Here is an 18,039-nt window from a genome sequence, read left to right as displayed (position 1 = left end):
GTGATTATCTGGAAATTAGATTAGAAATGACTTTGCTTAAATGAGGAATATTTTACAGACAAGGGGAAACAACTGAAGTATTTAAATCCTATGAAAGGCAAGTTCATGATTAGAAAATCCACAGTATTGATCATCATGGGCAATACTATGAGGAAAGGAGACAGATTAGGGACTGTTATAGAAGAGAGGATACATTTTAAAATTAATAATTAAAAATTATTATATGTAGTGATTAATTAAAATTAATACAACTTAATGAATATTGGTATAGAATATGTAACTGCAGGTATAAATGGCAAATGATGGAAAGGAGTGAGACTACTGGATGAAACTCCTAGGTTTCTGTCTTGGGTGACTGGCCTCTTGGTGTTCTCTTTCAATGAAAGTAAGATGAGTTTGTTGAGGGTGGTGGAATGCTGAATTCCATTTAAAAATATTCTAAAGCGATAGCCAATAGCAACAGAAAATGATCCTGATGATCAGAAGAGGTAAAAACAGATATTTGTGAGCCATAAGCATAAGAGCAGTAGTTGAAACCATCAAGAATCAAATTGGTCAGAGTACATAGTTTGAGAAGAAAATAGGGATTGCCAGGAAACTACTGTCTTGTGAAGGAGAGGAAAAACAAAAGGAGTTAGAGCCAGAATAACAATAGAAAGCCAGAGAGAGAATTGCTACAGAAGCCAAAGAAGGAGAGGGTTGATGAAGAGGAAGGGCTGTAACAAATTAAAAGTTGTAAAATGTCAAATTTAACAATTAACTATTATTATAATATTATTAATTATTATTAACTATTCCTATTATTTAACAATTAACTATTAGGTTGACACAAGGCTGTTTAGAGCTTGCCATGTACCTGGCTTGATGTGAACCTCTGGGGATAGAGTGGTAGATGCATGTTCCTTGCATTTGTGGATTTGACTGTCCAGTGGAAGAGACGAATAATCAAAAAATCAGCAGACGAAGATTATAATTAAGGTGGTAGGAATTGGTCTCTTTGGGGTACTATTTTAGCTTAGAAATGAAAGAGAAGGAGCTAACCAGGGGGAGACACATGCCAGGATGGTGGAAAGACTTCCGAGAAGAAAGAGGTTGGCATGTTTTCAGAAACATGAAAAAGAATCCACGCAGCTGTAGCGATAATGCTGGAGGAGATAGCAAGGCCAAGCCATGTTTAGTTTAAGACTGAAGAGAGTCAATCTTGCAACATTTCATTAAAAACGAAGAAAAGGGCACTTCTACTAAGGTAAAAGTGTTAAAATTTAAAGATCCTGAAAGAAATTTGGGGAAATGGATACATCCTATTAAAAATATTGACAATAAAATGATTAATTACTTGCACTTGGGGTATGTATTATTCTGCTGTCGTCTATTTCAACACCCTCTCCTACTTCTTCCCCTGTGAAATGCTTCTTCAAAGAAGGTGATTCTTGTATGACCTGCATTGGAAACTGCCTACTGGCCAAAAGTCAGGTTCATGGCCTAAGGTGAATCAACTGAAGTGTTTTCCTGATTATTTTTCAAACTGGGTCGGTACACAAGTCTATAAGAATACCACATCTTTACACCTAACCGGCAGAGCCGGAAAAGAGATGAAGTGGTGGGCGGTGGCGGGGGGGTTCCTTAAGATTTTCAAGTCTTTGCAGCCAATCATCAGTGAGACCTCTGCCTGACTCAGAGTTTGCCTATTTGACCTGATAAATTCATCTTTTTGTTTGTTTTAATCTTTTTGAATTTTGGTATCTGGAAACTCTACTGTACTGATTCAAACGATGACCACATTTTTTGAGGAGTTCAGAAATAAAAATGAAAACTTAGTTGGCATCAATTACACAAAGCTTAGAATTATCGAGTATGATGGGGATAATATCAATTTAGTTGCATAATTTGCCTTGGAGAGTGCTGTTGTTATTACAACAGGAATGGAAAGAGAATAAAGAAGTCCATAGTCGGCTTTGACATTCAGAATCAGACTAGCCAGCAGAGATGAGCAGAGAAACAGCCAGAGATGAGCCTTACTTTCCTCAGAGCTATAAGGTCTGGAAACCTCCACACAGCCATGCATCTTAGAAGGAGGAGGGAAGGGGAGAAACAATCCCTCAGGAACTGGAACTTTACATTGCCTGACAGCTTAACTGAGAATGACTAAGTTACTCTTATCGACAAGTTTAGAGATATCCATTACCTAAAAAGTAGGTGGTTTGTGAGAAACATTACAATATAGAACAAAATATTTTAAAATACATCTTTTTTGTCCATGTGAGTGCAAATGTATGACCCTTCCACACTAGCAATAAAAGGAAAAAAAGAGAGCTTTATTAAAGAATCACCAATGAGGTGCTCAATTTAATAGATATTTAATAATGTCCAGCTGTTAACCATATGCCCCCACCACTATTGCCCACCTGCTGGCAGAAAGTTTTTATTGTTTTTAATTAAAAGTATCATTTTTTCCTCCCTACTTCTGAAATAAACATGCCATCACATGACAACTCATTTTATCAAACGTTTATAACATTCATAAATGGATATGCTTTTATCTGGCAAGTCCCCTATCTCTAGTAAAATCTCACATTCAGTTTTATTAAGTACCCTTGTGACATAGCTTTTTATAAATGCTATGAGATAAAAATCTGAGCGTCATTTGGGTTCAGTGTCATTGCTGTAAGAGAGGTAAAGTGCAGGACTTGAGTTTATTAAAATTATAAGAGGAATTAATAGTATTAAGGGATCATCAAGGCTTCTGTGATTGTGCAAAGACTATAAAGTTCCCATGCCTAATAGTTTGGGATTTTCTGTTTCTTCCTCTCTTTTTTGTCTCCTAAAAATATGCCAAAAAGATGACCATTTAGAGTATTAGTTGTATATATTCCCACTGAAGAAGCATTCTTTCTTTCTCTGATGTGAACTGTCATTATTTGGAGACAAAGTTGAATCATGGATTATTCTTTAGGAAAAATAAAATCTTTCATCCAATGGAAACATTTCATGGACACTGGTTTTCTGAGCTACATTTCATGTTCCAGACAATGTCAGTTTAAGACTTGTATTTCTGTACTTTTTAAAATTTGCACTACTAAGCATTTCTTGGTACTTCTGGAAGACTTTCATGGTTAGATGCTCCAGAAAGAGGAGTGGAGTAAAATAGTAAAGCTGAAAATGGCATGCTAAGGAGGAAGTGTTCCTCATCTACCTTTCTGGTGTAAGTAAAAGTTAAATAACATTGTGAAGGGAAATTATGGACAATACAAAAGCATAACAATTCATCGGTATGTTTTGTTAAGGGGAGCTTGAAAATTCTTTTTTTTTCTTTTTTGGTCACATTTAAATTCAAAAGATAAAATCACTGCTGCAATTCAGTGCTAAATTTGAGTTCACAGTTTAAAATGTGCCTTAAGATCACCCAGGATGAAAGACAACTTGCAAACCGTGTGCTAATAACTACAGCTTTCTTGTTGTATTTGCTACATTAATGAGTTAGGTCACCAGAGAAGCAATTTATGATAGCTAAATATTCTTTGTTATTTACAAAACAAAATTTCAAAGAGCGATAACAATCATCTTTATTTACTCTTCTTTATTTACAGAGGATAAACAATATAAACCTGAGCAACATTTTCAGGTAGAGTTGCCTAAAAAATGAGGAAATAATAAGTCATTTTAAATACTAGAATTCATTAGGACTGCAATCTTATCTAAGTCCATTTTGTGGTACTGAAACTCCCGATTTGGAATGATTTAGCTATGATTTTTACTGAAATATAACATTTTACTCTTCCTGATGGCACTGTTGAAAAATTTTTCAGAACATTTAGAATCACTTGAAAAACTTTCAAATACTTAATTCTTTTTTGGTATTATTAAAAAATACTGAAGGTGCCCGCTTCCCAGGAAATGAATTTCTGGAGCCCCAAATTAAATTAATACTGTAAGTAAAAGTAAACTGAAATATATTCCATGTAAATCTATCTGCCTTTATGATTACTGTTAATATGTGGATAGGAATGTTCCTAAAGATTAAAGATTCATGCCCTGAGTGTAATTCATGGTTGCAGTGCCATAATTTGCAAAGAGTTTAATTAGCCAATGCACGGTTCTAACATTTAGGACTCTTTTCTGAACATGTTCTACATATGAAATACATTAAAAATTGAGTTGCTGTCAGTCCCCTTTCCAGATTGGCTGGGACCATTAATGCAGTCCATCAACTCACCAGCAGACCATTACTTTCTCAGCAGCGTTCCCTGTGGACCTGCATTGCTCACTTTGAACATATTGCTTTAATAAGAGAATTATTTCAGAAAGCTTGAGTTATCTCAGGCCTGGGAAGAAGCACTTCAGGACCTGACAAAGTGCTTTCTATACTAAATCGTTTTGGAGATCATAGAGCGAAATGTATATTTGGCTTCATTTACATAAAAACATCCAGCACAGCTTTTCACAAATTAACACAAATTTGATAGAATATTGAATGATATATGACTAAATTCTTCCATTTCTAGGATTCCAGATGTGTTTTTTATGTCGGTTGATTTACTTTTTGATTAGTTGTTAGAACTTAAGACATCTGTTGCCATTGTGTAGTGTAGAATATTTTAATGGTATTACTAAATGCCATGTATTTATCAGTGCCTAATCATGTGTCTAGTGCTAACGCAACTCCCTGGTTAGACTTTTCTACACTGATGTGGAACACTAGATTGCTGACCGCGAAATTCTGCAAAACCAGCATTTATGAAAAGCAATTTCTTATTCGAATTTAGGTAGGAAACAAAGTGATAAAACCATAGAGAAAGCAATTCAGAGAGTTTCATGATTTTATTTGATTCTTTATTACAGCAGCTGCGATTATACATGTTTTCTGTAATTGCACTGTATGTTTAAGAAACTTAATTTCACTATTAATGATTACACCAGATCTCTCAGCTTTCTCTGAAGTTCAGGGAAGTAAGTCATAGTATGCCCAGTGTCTCATAGCAAATCAAGATGGAACTAATGCAAATCAGACTCTGATTAGAAAGATAATCATATAGCTACCTCTGAATAAACAGTATATACTCTTCCTTATTATTACATTATTATTTAATTTTTATGGAATGCATGTCTGTTGAGGGAATTTAGAGTATTTACTGCCACTCCAGGGTCAATTCTCTTTAACTATTTATAAGAAAGGCTACAAGAAGATGAGGGGATAACAGGATGAACAACCAGTGACCTGGTAAGTTTCAGACATCAAAATACTATGGCTCAAATGAAATATTGCATGACACTTTTATTCTACATATGTAGCATTCACATTGTCCACAGTCCCCTATACTTCTTTAGGCCATAAATACTTTTATTGAACACATGCATATTGAGAGGAAGAACCAAAAGTATTCCCTCTGGGCTATGGCCCTCAGTTAGACCTAGACCTAGACCTAGACCTTTCCGGTCAAAATGCTATGGGAATGAGTGAACATCAAGATTCTTTCGCTAAACTCTCTTTGTTTTAAGTTATATACAGATAATTTGACACTATTTTAGATGAATGGAAGAATATTCTCTTATCAACGGAAATGGAAACAAAGTAGGAGAATAGAATAGGGATTCATACCTTTAGCAAATCTTTGAAGTCAAAAAGAACTTTGACCAAATTCTGAATTCACCATTTCTTAGTTGTGTGACCTTTGGCAAGTTGCTTAGCAAATCTGTGCCTCTGCTTTTCAGTAAAATGTGGAAATAAAGATGACTACTTTATAGTAGTTGGTGCAAGAATTAAATGATATGATGAACTTAAATATGTTCAGCCTAGAGTTCACACATACCAAGCACTCAGTAAACTACAGTTATTTCTATTATTGGTGGTGGTGATTTGTTGTTGTTATTATTAGTATTATTACTATTATTATCATTGTTTATCCTCTTCTCTGATAATTATGTAGAGTTTTCATTATGAACGAAAATATCCTTATGAAAGAACTAAAGCAGAGGCATACTTCTTACTCAAAAGAATATCTCATCATTAACAGTGAAATCCCTATTATTGTCACTCTGTAGCCTTTTAATGTAAAGTATAAAATAAATCCACCTAAGAGTACAATTTATTCTATCACATGGAATATACTTTGTGATTAATTAATACTGGTGTATCCAACAGGAAGCAGATGATTGGGGCCTAATAGAAGTGTGAACTCTGGAGGTATAAGTAAATTGAATTAGAATGCACAATGAAAATATATGCATTAAGTTCTAACAATAATTTTCAAAGTAAATGAAATAAGGTGTTTACTGAATCTCCAGCCAATATATCTGAGTTTTGTATAGAAATAAGGAGGAAATAGAAAGACATAATTTAGGGCATGTGCCTACTGAGTCTGAATGCTCCTTAAGAAGCTCATAGCAGTTCCTACAAACTACTACCCAGACATAGCATACGAACCAGACTGTATCACACACACACACTTCATCTTCTAAAGAAGCCTGGATGCATCGGTTTTTATTGTTGTTTTGTTTCATTTTTTTGTTTGTTTTTTAACTGGGTGCTGTGCTACTCCCAACAAAATCAGAGTTTCATTTTTAAGAAAGAATGAATATTGGGTAGGCAACAGAAGTCCTTGCTACAGTGGGGAAAATAATAATTAGCAAAATATGATTAATGCAAAAATCTGCTCTATAAAATAGGTTAACACAAGAAGGGAAGAGCCAAGAGGTATAACTCTGGAAGATGACAAATTTCAATTCTAGTTATGAACAAAGTAACTTGGGAAACAGCACAGAACTTCATCAGTAATTGAATCATATAGTTTATCAATACTCATCAGTTTTGCTGGATATAATAAAGTTCTTATTTTAAAGTCCTTTAAAAATGGCTAAAGTAATACATGTCAGATCACTGAAAAACCCAGGAAAGACTAAAATGAAAAGAAAAATATATTTATAACCTCACCACAAGAAGATAACCAAAGTTAAGATTTTTGTATATACCCTTTTAGTTATTTTTCAAGTTTACATGCATGTGCATGTATATACACATAGTTTATAAATATAACCACTTATTTTATCTCCTTTTCATAAAAATGTAAAAAAGTGTCCACATTACTACTTTTTTCTATATGATTTTAATGCTACAGCATACGCAACTTGAAAGTGACAGAAGACATTGCAAATTTATAGGAGGATATAATTTCTTATTAAAAAGCACTATTGTAAAGAAGGAGATCATAAAGAACCAAGTACTTACTAACATTATAGTCCAAGAATTTCAATGGCAATTTTCATTTAAAAATTCATAGTTTCTGCAAAATCAGGGGCATAGAGAATAGACTGGTAGCCAAGGGGGGGAGAGGTGGGAGAGGGTAGGAGTGGGAGTTTGGGATTAGCAGATGCAAACAGGTATATATAGAATGGATAAAAAACAAGGTCCTACTGTATAGCACAGAGAACTATATTCAATATCCTGTGATAAACCATAATGGAAAAGAATATGAAAAAGAATGTATATATGTATAAATGAGTCACTTTGCTGTACAGCAGTAATTAACAGACACTAATTCAACTATACTTCAAATTAAAATAGATTAAAAAAATTCATACTTTCTGAATGAATTTTATTTTTTCCAACTTTATTTATGAACACTGGACTTACAAAACAGACACAGACATACACATACACATAGTAAGGGAAAACAAAACAAGTTATCCAAACTCAATTTTTCTTATTCCATCCCAAATGAACTTTTCTCTGTGTACCCTATTTATGTTAACAGAACCACAGTATTTCCAGTAACTGAAGTTAATGTCACAGCCTGTGGAGAGAACTGTATCAGAGTGGTGTGTACTCCAGCAGCTATATTCCAACAAACCCCACCATGACTATGTTGTACACATGAACCTTGGGTTATCTTATGTGCCGTTTTCTAATCTATAAAATGAAGATAATAGCCTTTACCTCATTGATGCTTTGGAGGGTTGAATGAAATAATAGGTAAAGAATTTAGAACATTGCTCATTACTGCTAGTCTCTTTTAGTCACATATAGGCAATAACAGATCTTATTATGCAACATCAGTTATATCTATGTCATAATCTTTGTTCTCACTACAACTAATAAAGTCCACATATTTATTATCTTGCATTTCAACCAGCCTCACAACTTCCAATTTTCCCTTTTTCAGAGCAATTAGATTAATGTTCTTAAAGCAAACCTCTGATACACTTACTCTGTTGCCCAAAATCAGTAAATCAAACAACATATGTACAAGACCTAAATGAGGAAGACTACAAAACTCTGATGAACAAAATAAAAAAATAACAATAAAGACATGTTTCACGTTCATAAATAGAAAGTTTCAATCTTGTCAACAGGTCAGTTCTTCCCAACTTGATCTACAGATTTAATGCAATCGCAGTCTAATTTTATGGATATCAACAAACTGATTCTAAAGCTTATATGGAGAGACAAAAGATTCAGAATAGTCAACACAATATTGAAGCTGAAGAAAAAAGTTGAGGGCTGACACTACCCACTGCAAGCTATAGTAATTAAGACACTGTGGTATTGGTGAAAGAATAGACAAATAGATCAATGGAACAGAACAGAGACAAAAATAGACCCCCGTGTAAAGAGTCAGCTGATCTTTGACAAAGGAGCAAAGACAATACAATGGAACAAAGATAGTCTCTTCAACAAATGGTGCTGGAACAACTGGATATCCCCATGCAAAAAAATGAATCTAGCTATAGACCTTCACAAAAATTAAATTAAAATGGATCACAGACCTATACATAAAACACAAAAATATAAGATCAGAAGATACTATAGGAGAAAATCTGGATGACCTTGGGTATGGTGATGCCTTTTTACACAAACACCAAAGGCACAGTCCATGAAAGAAATAAGGGCTAAGTAAGACTTTGTTAAAATTTGAAACTTCTGCTCTCCAAAAGTCAGTGTCAAGAGAATTAGAAGACAGGCAACAAGCTGGGAGGAAGTATTTGTAAGAGACATATCTGATAAAGAACCGTTATCCAAAAACATAAGGAACTCTTAAAGTTCAATAGTAACTAAACAACCCAATTAAAACATGGTCCAAAGACCTTAAAAGACATCTCACCAAAGAAGATAAAGATGACAAATAAGCAAATGAAAAGGTGTGCCACATAAGTCATCAGGAAATGCAAATTAAATAACAATGAGATACCATTATACACCTATTAGAAGGGCCAAAATCTGGAACAGTGACAACACCAAATGCTGGTAAGAATGTGGAGCAATAGGAACTGCCATTTGCTGGTGGGAATGCAAAATGATACAGCTGCTTTGGAAGGAAGTTTGGTGGTCTCTTACAAAATTAAACATATTCTTAACATATGATCTAGCAGTCACACTCGTTAGTATTTACCCAAAGGAGCTGAAAACTTACATCCACCCATAAATTTGTACACGGATGTTTACAGCAGTTTTACTCATAATTGTCAAAACTTGGGAGCAACTAAGATGTTCTTCAGTGGGTGAATGGGTATATAAACTATGGTACATCCAGACGATGCAATATTATTCAGAACTAAAACGAAATGAGCTACCAAGCCATAAAAAGACATGGAGAAACCTTACATGCAGTGAAGAAGCGAAAGAAACCAATCTGAAAAGTTTACATAGTGTATCATTTCAACTATATGACATTTTGAAAAAGGCAAAACTATGAAGGTGGTAAAAAGATTAGTGGTTGCCAGGGGTTGAGTGGGAGCAGAAATTAATGGGTAGAGAACAGAGGGTTGGGGGGACAGTGAAACTCTTCTGTATGATACCATAATGATTCTGTATTCTGTATGATACCATAACGATGGATACATTTGTCCAAATCTATAGAATGCACAATACCAAGAGTGAACTTTAATGAAAACTATGGACTTTGGATGATTATGATATACCAGTGTAAGTTCATCCTTAGTTAAAAAAAAAAAAAATGTACCATACTGGTGAGTGATGTTGATAATGGCAGAAGCTATGAATGTGTAGGGGAAAGGGTTATATGGGAAACTCAGTACCTTCCCCTCAATTTTGCTGTGAATCTTAAACTGTTCTAAAAAAATAGTCAATTTTTTAAAAAGTTGCTAAGAATTACCCATTAACAATTAATGAAAGGCCACTTGACATTCTAAATCTTCCACAATATGGCTCAAACTTACTATCCAACTTTGTATCTTTTTGCTTCAATTTTTCATTCCTATACAGACAAACTGTAATATTTTCTCTGAATTGTTCTCTTTACTCATGTACTTTTTCCCATTGGATATCATTTTTTCACATTGTCACATATTTAAGTCCTACCTAATTCTTCAAGGCTCAACTCAAATTATACTTCCTCCATAAAGGCTTTTCTTACCTTTCAGTCATAAGCAATCTCTTCTGGCCTTGAAACCTAGTGTTTTATTTGTACCTCTTACATGAGTCATTGCTTTTTACATCCTTCTGCAAGTTATATCATCCATTTATGATTTCTGTCTATTTTGAGAATGAAAAAAATATTCTGAGTTGGAATTAAGTATTTAATTTTTTTTTGTTTTCATAGCATCCATAACATATATACGGTGGTTACTCAATAAAATGTGATTGACCCAATACATTAGAAATTACATATCCAAGTACATTTTAAAATCCCAGAATTGCTAAAGAGAGAAAAATGATGATGTGGTAAACATTACTTCATAATTTAACATCCTATCCTATGATTTTATGGATGCGTCTTATAATTTTTAAGAAATGAGTAGGTTTATGGAAATTTACAGCTAATTAGAGATTTTAGGAATCACCTATTCCAACTTACTCTTACAATAGATGAAGGCATTGAGGTTCAGAAACGTTAAGGCACTTGCAAACACAACATTTTTACTGGCAAGGAGAACCTGGCACCAGGAATCTCATGTCTGACACCCAGTCTACTGAACTTTTCACTAGTTGTCATTCTTCTTTTCCTGTGTGGTCCAACTCAGAGTTGGGTATTTAATGAAATGCTTTCTTTTTCTTTTTTTTAATTTTGAGGTATATTTTATCTATATTTTCAAGAGTACAATAAATTAGATTTAGTAAATATGTTGAGTTATGCAAACATCACACTATTTGGGTTTTCATTCATATAAATAGAATCATAACATATTTGATCTCTTATGACTGACATTTCACCTAGTGTGTTTCTGAGTTTTGTCCATGTTGTAGCATTTACCAGAAGTTGGTTCCTTCTTATTGCCGACTAATATCTCATTATATGGAATTGCTGACTAATATCTCATTATATGGAATATTATATAACAACATTATAATTAATTAATAATTATACACAACATTTTGTCTATAAGGTGATGAAGATTTAGGTTGCTTTGATTTTGTCTATTATGAATAATGCTTCTATGAATGCTTCCATATGCAAGTCTTTTGTGTGGACCTATGTGTCCATTTCTCTTGGGTAGACACCTAGGGGTGGAATGCATGGGTTGTTTGATAAATTTATGAGTAACTTTTTTTTTTTTTTTGGCCACGTTGGGTCTCGGTTGCTGTGCATGGGCTTTCTCTAGTTGCAGTGACTGGGGGCTACTCTTTGTTGCGGTGCGAGAGCTTCTCATTGTGGTGGCTTCTCTTTGTTGTAGAGCATGGGCTCTAGGAGTGCGGACTTCAGCAGTCGTGGCTCGTGGGTTTTAGAGCACAGGCTCAGTAGTTGTGGCACACGGGCTTAGTTGCTCCACAGCATGTGGGATCTTCCTGGCCCAGGGCTTGAACCCGTGTCCCCTGCACTGCAGGCAGATTCTTAACCACTGCACCACCAGGGAAGCCCCTATGATTAAAGAAACTGCCAAACTGCTTTCCAAGGCAGCTCTGCAATTTTACCTTCCCACAGCAAAATATAATGGTTCCTGTTTCTCTGATCCTCAACAACTTTTGTTATTATCTGTCTTTTTATTTTAGCCATAACAGTGGGTATAAAATGGTATCTCATTGTGATTTTAAATTTAATTTCTCTAATGATTAATAATGTTGAATATATTTTCGTATACTTATTGGATATTTATTTATCTTCCTTGGTGACTATTTAAATCAGTTGTCTATTTTTTCATTTTTTAAATATTTTTATTATTAAGTGGTTTATTCTTTTTTATTCTAGATACAAGTAGGTATCAGACCTTTGTTTTTTGAATATTTTCTTCTAGTTTATTGGTGGTTATTATATTTTCATAATGCTGTCTTTTGATGTACACACATTTTGAATATCAATTATTTATTTATTTATTTTACCATGCTTTTGGTATCGTATCTTAAGAAATTTTTGCCTAGTTCAAGGTGTGAAAGATTTTCTCCGATGTTTTCTTCCAAAAAATTTATAGTTTTAGCTCTTACATGTTAACCTATGATACATTTTTAGTAAACTTCTGTTTTTGGTATGAGGCAAGGGTCAAAGTTAATCTATTGCCTGTGAATCTTCAATTGTTGAAAAGATTGTCTTTTTTTCATTGAATTACTTTCACACCTTTGTTGAAAAGCAATTGACCATAAACGTTAGAGTTTATATCTGGACTCTCAACTCTATTCTATTGATCTCTATGTGCTGTGCATCCTTATGCAAAAGGAGATTATATGTGTGTACATATGTCCGTATATATAGTGTAATTTATACTATAGCAAATAGTATATATATAATAGTATATAAAATGTTAAATATATATATTAAAATACAATATGTATATATCCTATATATATAACTTTATGTAAGCTTTGATATCTGGAAATAAAGGTCCTCCAAACTTGTTTTTTTTTGAAAATTTTCTTGGTGATTTTAGGTCTTTTGGATTTTCTAAATTTTAGAATCAGCTTGTTAATTTTTGCAAAGAAAAAAAAGCATGTTGTAACTTTGGTAAGGATTAAATTAAATCTATTGGTTAATAGGAAGAATTACCATCTTAACAATATTAAATCTTCCATGTCATGAACAGGGAATATGTTTCCACTTATTTAGATCTTCTTTAATTTCTTTCAATAATGTTTTTGAATTGCATTGTACTAGTTTCAGGATTGTTTTTTAAAATTTATTCCTAAGTATTTTATTCTTTTTGATGACATTGTGAATGGAATTGCATTCTTGATTTTATTTTTGGATTGTTCATCGCTTGTATGCAATTGCAATTTGTGTATATATCAAGTGTATAAAATGCAATTGGGCAAGATGGTGGACAGTACATAACTAAAGATATAAATGTGCAGTCAAAGGTTCCCTCTTACTCGAGGAAAGCGTCAAGCATGAAAGGCAGAGACCAGAGAAAATAGCAAGAAAGAACTCAAATTACACAGACAGTGCAGGCAGGTGAAGAAAACAACAACCTCAAACACCCAACTTATTTATATCCTCAAGAAAAAAGAAGATGCTGTAGTAAAAAAAAAATAAAATTAAAAAAAAAATAAAGAGAGAGAAAAGAAGATACTATATTCATGTAAAATAAGAACAAGATGTAGAAGGAAAAGAAAAAGAAGAAATATGTGGCAAACAGAAAAGAGCTCATAGGAATTAAAATTTTAATAGAAGAGTTAGAAGATGAAGTTGAGGAAACCTCCCAGAAAATAGAGCTAAAGACAAGAGATGTAAATGCAAGAGGAAAAAGAAAACAGAGCAAAAGAGAATTAGACAATCAGTTTAGCAAGGCCAGTATCTAAATAATAGGCATATAAGAAAGAGAACAGAAGGAAATCAAAGGAAGATTACTGTAAGATAACTTCCCAGGAGCTTCCCTGGTGGCGCAGTGGTTAAGAATCCACCTTCCAATTCAGAGGACACGGGTTCAATCCCTGGTCCAGGAGGATGCCAGATGCCGCAGAGCAACTGGGTCTGTGCACCACAACTGCTGAGCCTGCGCTCTAGAGCCCACAAGCCACAACTGCTGAGCCTGCGTGCTGCAACTGCTGAGGCCTGCACGCCTGGAGCCCGTGTTCCGCAACAAGAGAGGCTACCTCAGTAAGAGGCCCATGCACCGCAACGGGGAGTAGTCCCCGCTGGCCGCAGCTGGAAGGGGCCCGCACTCAGCAATGAAGACCAAATGCAGCAAAGAATAAAGAAATAAAATAAATAAATTTATTTTAAAAAAAAAAGAAAACTTCCCAGAACTGAATGACATACATCTCTAAATGTAAAAGACTTAGCAATTATCAGTTCATACAGTTAAAAAAAAAAAAAAAAACCTACTCCAAGATACATTATTGTAAAATTTCAGAACACATAAAGAGAGGCTTCTAGAAGCTTCCTTAGGGGGATATATAGGTGACTGTGAAAGACTGCGGATCAGAATGGTGCCAGGCTTCTTAAGAGAAGATGATGAGGAAAGGCCTTCAAAATTCTGATGAAACATACTTCCCTGTCTGGAATTCTATACTGAGCCAGACTCAGTTATTAAGTATGAGTAAATGAAGATATTTTTAGACAATGCAAGGAATTTTTTTTAAAAGTGTACTTCCCATGCCCCCTTCTCAGGAAGCTACTGGAGGAAATACCACACTAAAAAGAGAAAATCAAGAAAGGAAGAAGTGAGATCAAGGAATCAGGGGATCCAACACGAAGAGTGACAAGGGAAGTCCCAGGATAAGTTAAAGGGAAATTCCATGTCCATAGTTTCGTACCAGACCTAGAGAGCAAAAAGTCTTAATGTGAACTTGATGGAGGATTGTATGAAGTATATTTTTAAGAAAAAAATTAAAGGACTTTGCTGGTGGCACAGTGGTTAGGAATCCGCCTGCCAATGCAGGGGACACGGGTTCAATCCTTGGTCTGGGAAGATCCCACATGCTACAGAGCAGCTAAGCCCGTGCGCCACAACTACTGAGCCTGTGCTCTAGAGCCTGCATGCCACAACTACTGAGCCTGCGTGCCACAACTACTGAAGCCCACGCGCCTAGAACCCGTGCTCTGCAACAAGAGAAGCCACCGCAGTGAGAGGCCCACGCACCATGGTGAGGAGTGGCCCCCGCCCACCGTTGCTGGAAGGGGCCCGTGCACAGCAACAAAGACCCAACGCAGCCAAAAATAAAATTAAAAAGAAAAAAAAAAGAAATTAAAACAGAGATTTACCTGTTATAGTTGAATATGTTGAGAGGAAAGTTAACACTTTAGCAATTTGCAGATGAATTAACCGTAGTTACACAGAAAACTAAGCAAATGCAAAAATGCAGTTATTAACTAGAAGGAAAACAAGGTCATACAAAAAAAGAAACAGTAATCATGATGTACTTCTGGCTCATCTGTGAATATTATTTACAGCCATAGCAATAATATAAACACCAACAATTGATTCAACCAAAAATGATGATGGGAAGATGTAACATATCTAAATCATTATCTTTTAATAGGAAGTCAATATTTTTCCTAAAGGGAAAAAATTTTAAATAACTCTAATAGACCTACTATATAGTAGAAATAGTGAAAAAATGCCAGAAGAAATAGCTAAAAAGACTTGAAAGTAGTTGCCTTAGGGATGTGAAAAATGGGGACAGGGCAAGTGACATCTGTTTTTCTTGTAAAACTGTTCTACTTTTAAAACAGTGTGCAGGTGTGTCTGATTAAAAAGATTCATTTTAAAAAGGTGCCCCTCACAGAATGCTTTCTGTACAGAATATGCACATTTCTCAGGCATTCTGCTATTTGGGGTTGTAGAGTCAGCAGAATGCTACTCGAGGAGGCGACGATTTCTAGTAATAGCAGCGGTTGATGTTACCCCTAGTTATAAATATTCATTTTGTTGTAGTGTTAACAAATGGAGATTTTAAACACACGAAAGATGAAAATATATTGCATTTCAACATTTAAAAAATGCAATTCAGTTTTGTATATATTGATCTTTTATCCTGTGAACTTTTGGAACTTGTTTACCAGTTCTAATAGATTTGGGGAGATTCCTTACAATTTTTATCAATATAGACAGAATTGTGTCATCATGAATAAAGAAATCTTACTTCTTTCTTTTCAATCTAGAGGGCTGTATTTCTTTTTCTTACCTGGTTTCACTCTTTAGAAACTCCAGAACAATGTTGAATAAAAGTGATGTAAGTGGTATCCTTGCCTTTTTCCTGATCTAAAAGGGAAAGCATCCGCTCTTTTATAATTATGATGTTAACTGTAGGTTTTTATAAGTGATTTTTACCAGGTTGTGTTCATTGAGAGCTTTTTTTAATCATAAATGAGTGTTTGTCAAATGCTTTTTCTGCATCTATTGATATGTTTACATGATTTTTGCCCTTTATTCTATTAATATGATGTATTACATTAATTGATTTTGGATGTTAAACCTTACATTCCTGGAATAATCCCACGTGGTCATAGTGTAAACGTTTCTGTATGTTGTTGGATTTGATTTGCTAATATTTTCTTGTATGAAATAGTTTCTTTAAAAAAATGATTCAAATGTTTTTTGAATGGTGATGTGTATGTTAATCTAAATCCTAGGTTAGATTTGTTGCTTAAACTAATTGTTAATAATGAAGAGATGTACCTTATGCTACAAGTATAGTGTGGGATGGTGACTGTAAGGGGGGACAAACTTCCGACATCAATTTAAATGCCTCTGGGGAATCTCACACTACAGTCATTATTAGTTCAAGACTACTGCCATCCGAGAGCAAGTAAAACAAAGAACATGGATTTTTTTCTCACTAAACTCAGTCTCAAACCCCAACCCCCTGCTTGTGAACTCTCTCCAACTCTTGCAGGGATACTAAATCTCATCTTTGATCATACTAAATATTTCACACTTTGTCATCTCCCGTCTCATTCATTCCATCAGATACCTTCTGGCTCTATCGTGGCTCCTTGGCTTGCTAGTGTCAGTATCTCTAAATCTATTCCTAAGATTAGCTTATTCTTCCTCTTGCTTTTAATTATCCTAGACCCACTGGTTCATCCTTTCTAACTTTTAAAATTCTGACTTATTGGAGACACTCTCTACATAAAGTTGACTGCAATCCTTGCAAAGTCACATCTTTTATTTGTCTACTTTTCTTCCCTCTTGAATTGAAGCCGGCTTTGTGATTTGCTTTGTCTCATAGGATGTGGCAGAATTAACACTGTCCAAATTTCAGATCCTAGGATTTAAGAGTTGTTACAGATTCCATTCTTGCTCTTTTGGAAGCCTGAGACTACCGTGCTGGTAAAAAGCACAGACTGCTGGAGGATACAAAGCATATGGATGAGAATTGGGGCAACCCAGTTGACATGCAACACCAAAGGCTAGCATTGATGCCAGGTTAAACCCTCCAACCCAATTACGCTTTCAGATAACTACAACTGCATGAGTGATCCTAAGTGACATTAGCAGAAGAAATGCCCAGACTGCCAATCCAAAACGTTATGAGCAATGATAAGTCTATAGCTGTTTTAAGTCACTGAGGTTTGGGGTAGTTTGTTATACAATAATAGATAACTGATACACTTACAATCAAGGTTATTTATCCATCACCCTTCTTTGATTCATCATAGTAATTTTCATTGGTATCTTTATAATTTTTTTAAAGCCATCAGATACTTCTCTTTCTGTGAAACTCCTCTTTGACTCAATCAACGCAATTTTAAGATTTTTTTCCTATTAATCAGTAAGTCCTGTTAAGTTTTTAACCTACAACTTCCTCTATGCACACATTTATTCTAGCAATTTAGAGCCAAACACATTCTTTCCTGATTTATCCAGTAGAGTTAATAGCCCCTTCTTCTCTGCTATTTCTCTCCTTTGTATATGCTCCTCTGTTTGGATTGTTCAATCTCCACTGCAACTTTAGGAGTTTGCTTGTCTATCTCTCTTTTTGACTATGTGCTTCTTGTGGTCAGAGATTGTGTCTTCTTGACCTAAGTATCCTAAGTAATCACACTCTGCCTGGCACAAATCCAGAACCCAATAAATGTTTAATGAATTTTTTATAAATGACATATTAATGGAGTCAGTGATGAATGATGTAAAGGAATGCCTGAGTCCTTTATTTTAAAAAATCTCTTCAATTTGTTAGTTCTCTTCCATTTCTACTTCTAACATATCCAGAAA

Source organism: Balaenoptera musculus, chromosome 9 (genome assembly GCF_009873245.2).
Source record: "Balaenoptera musculus isolate JJ_BM4_2016_0621 chromosome 9, mBalMus1.pri.v3, whole genome shotgun sequence".
Taxonomy (NCBI): domain Eukaryota; kingdom Metazoa; phylum Chordata; class Mammalia; order Artiodactyla; family Balaenopteridae; genus Balaenoptera; species Balaenoptera musculus.
Note: the sequence above shows the minus strand (reverse complement) of the source record.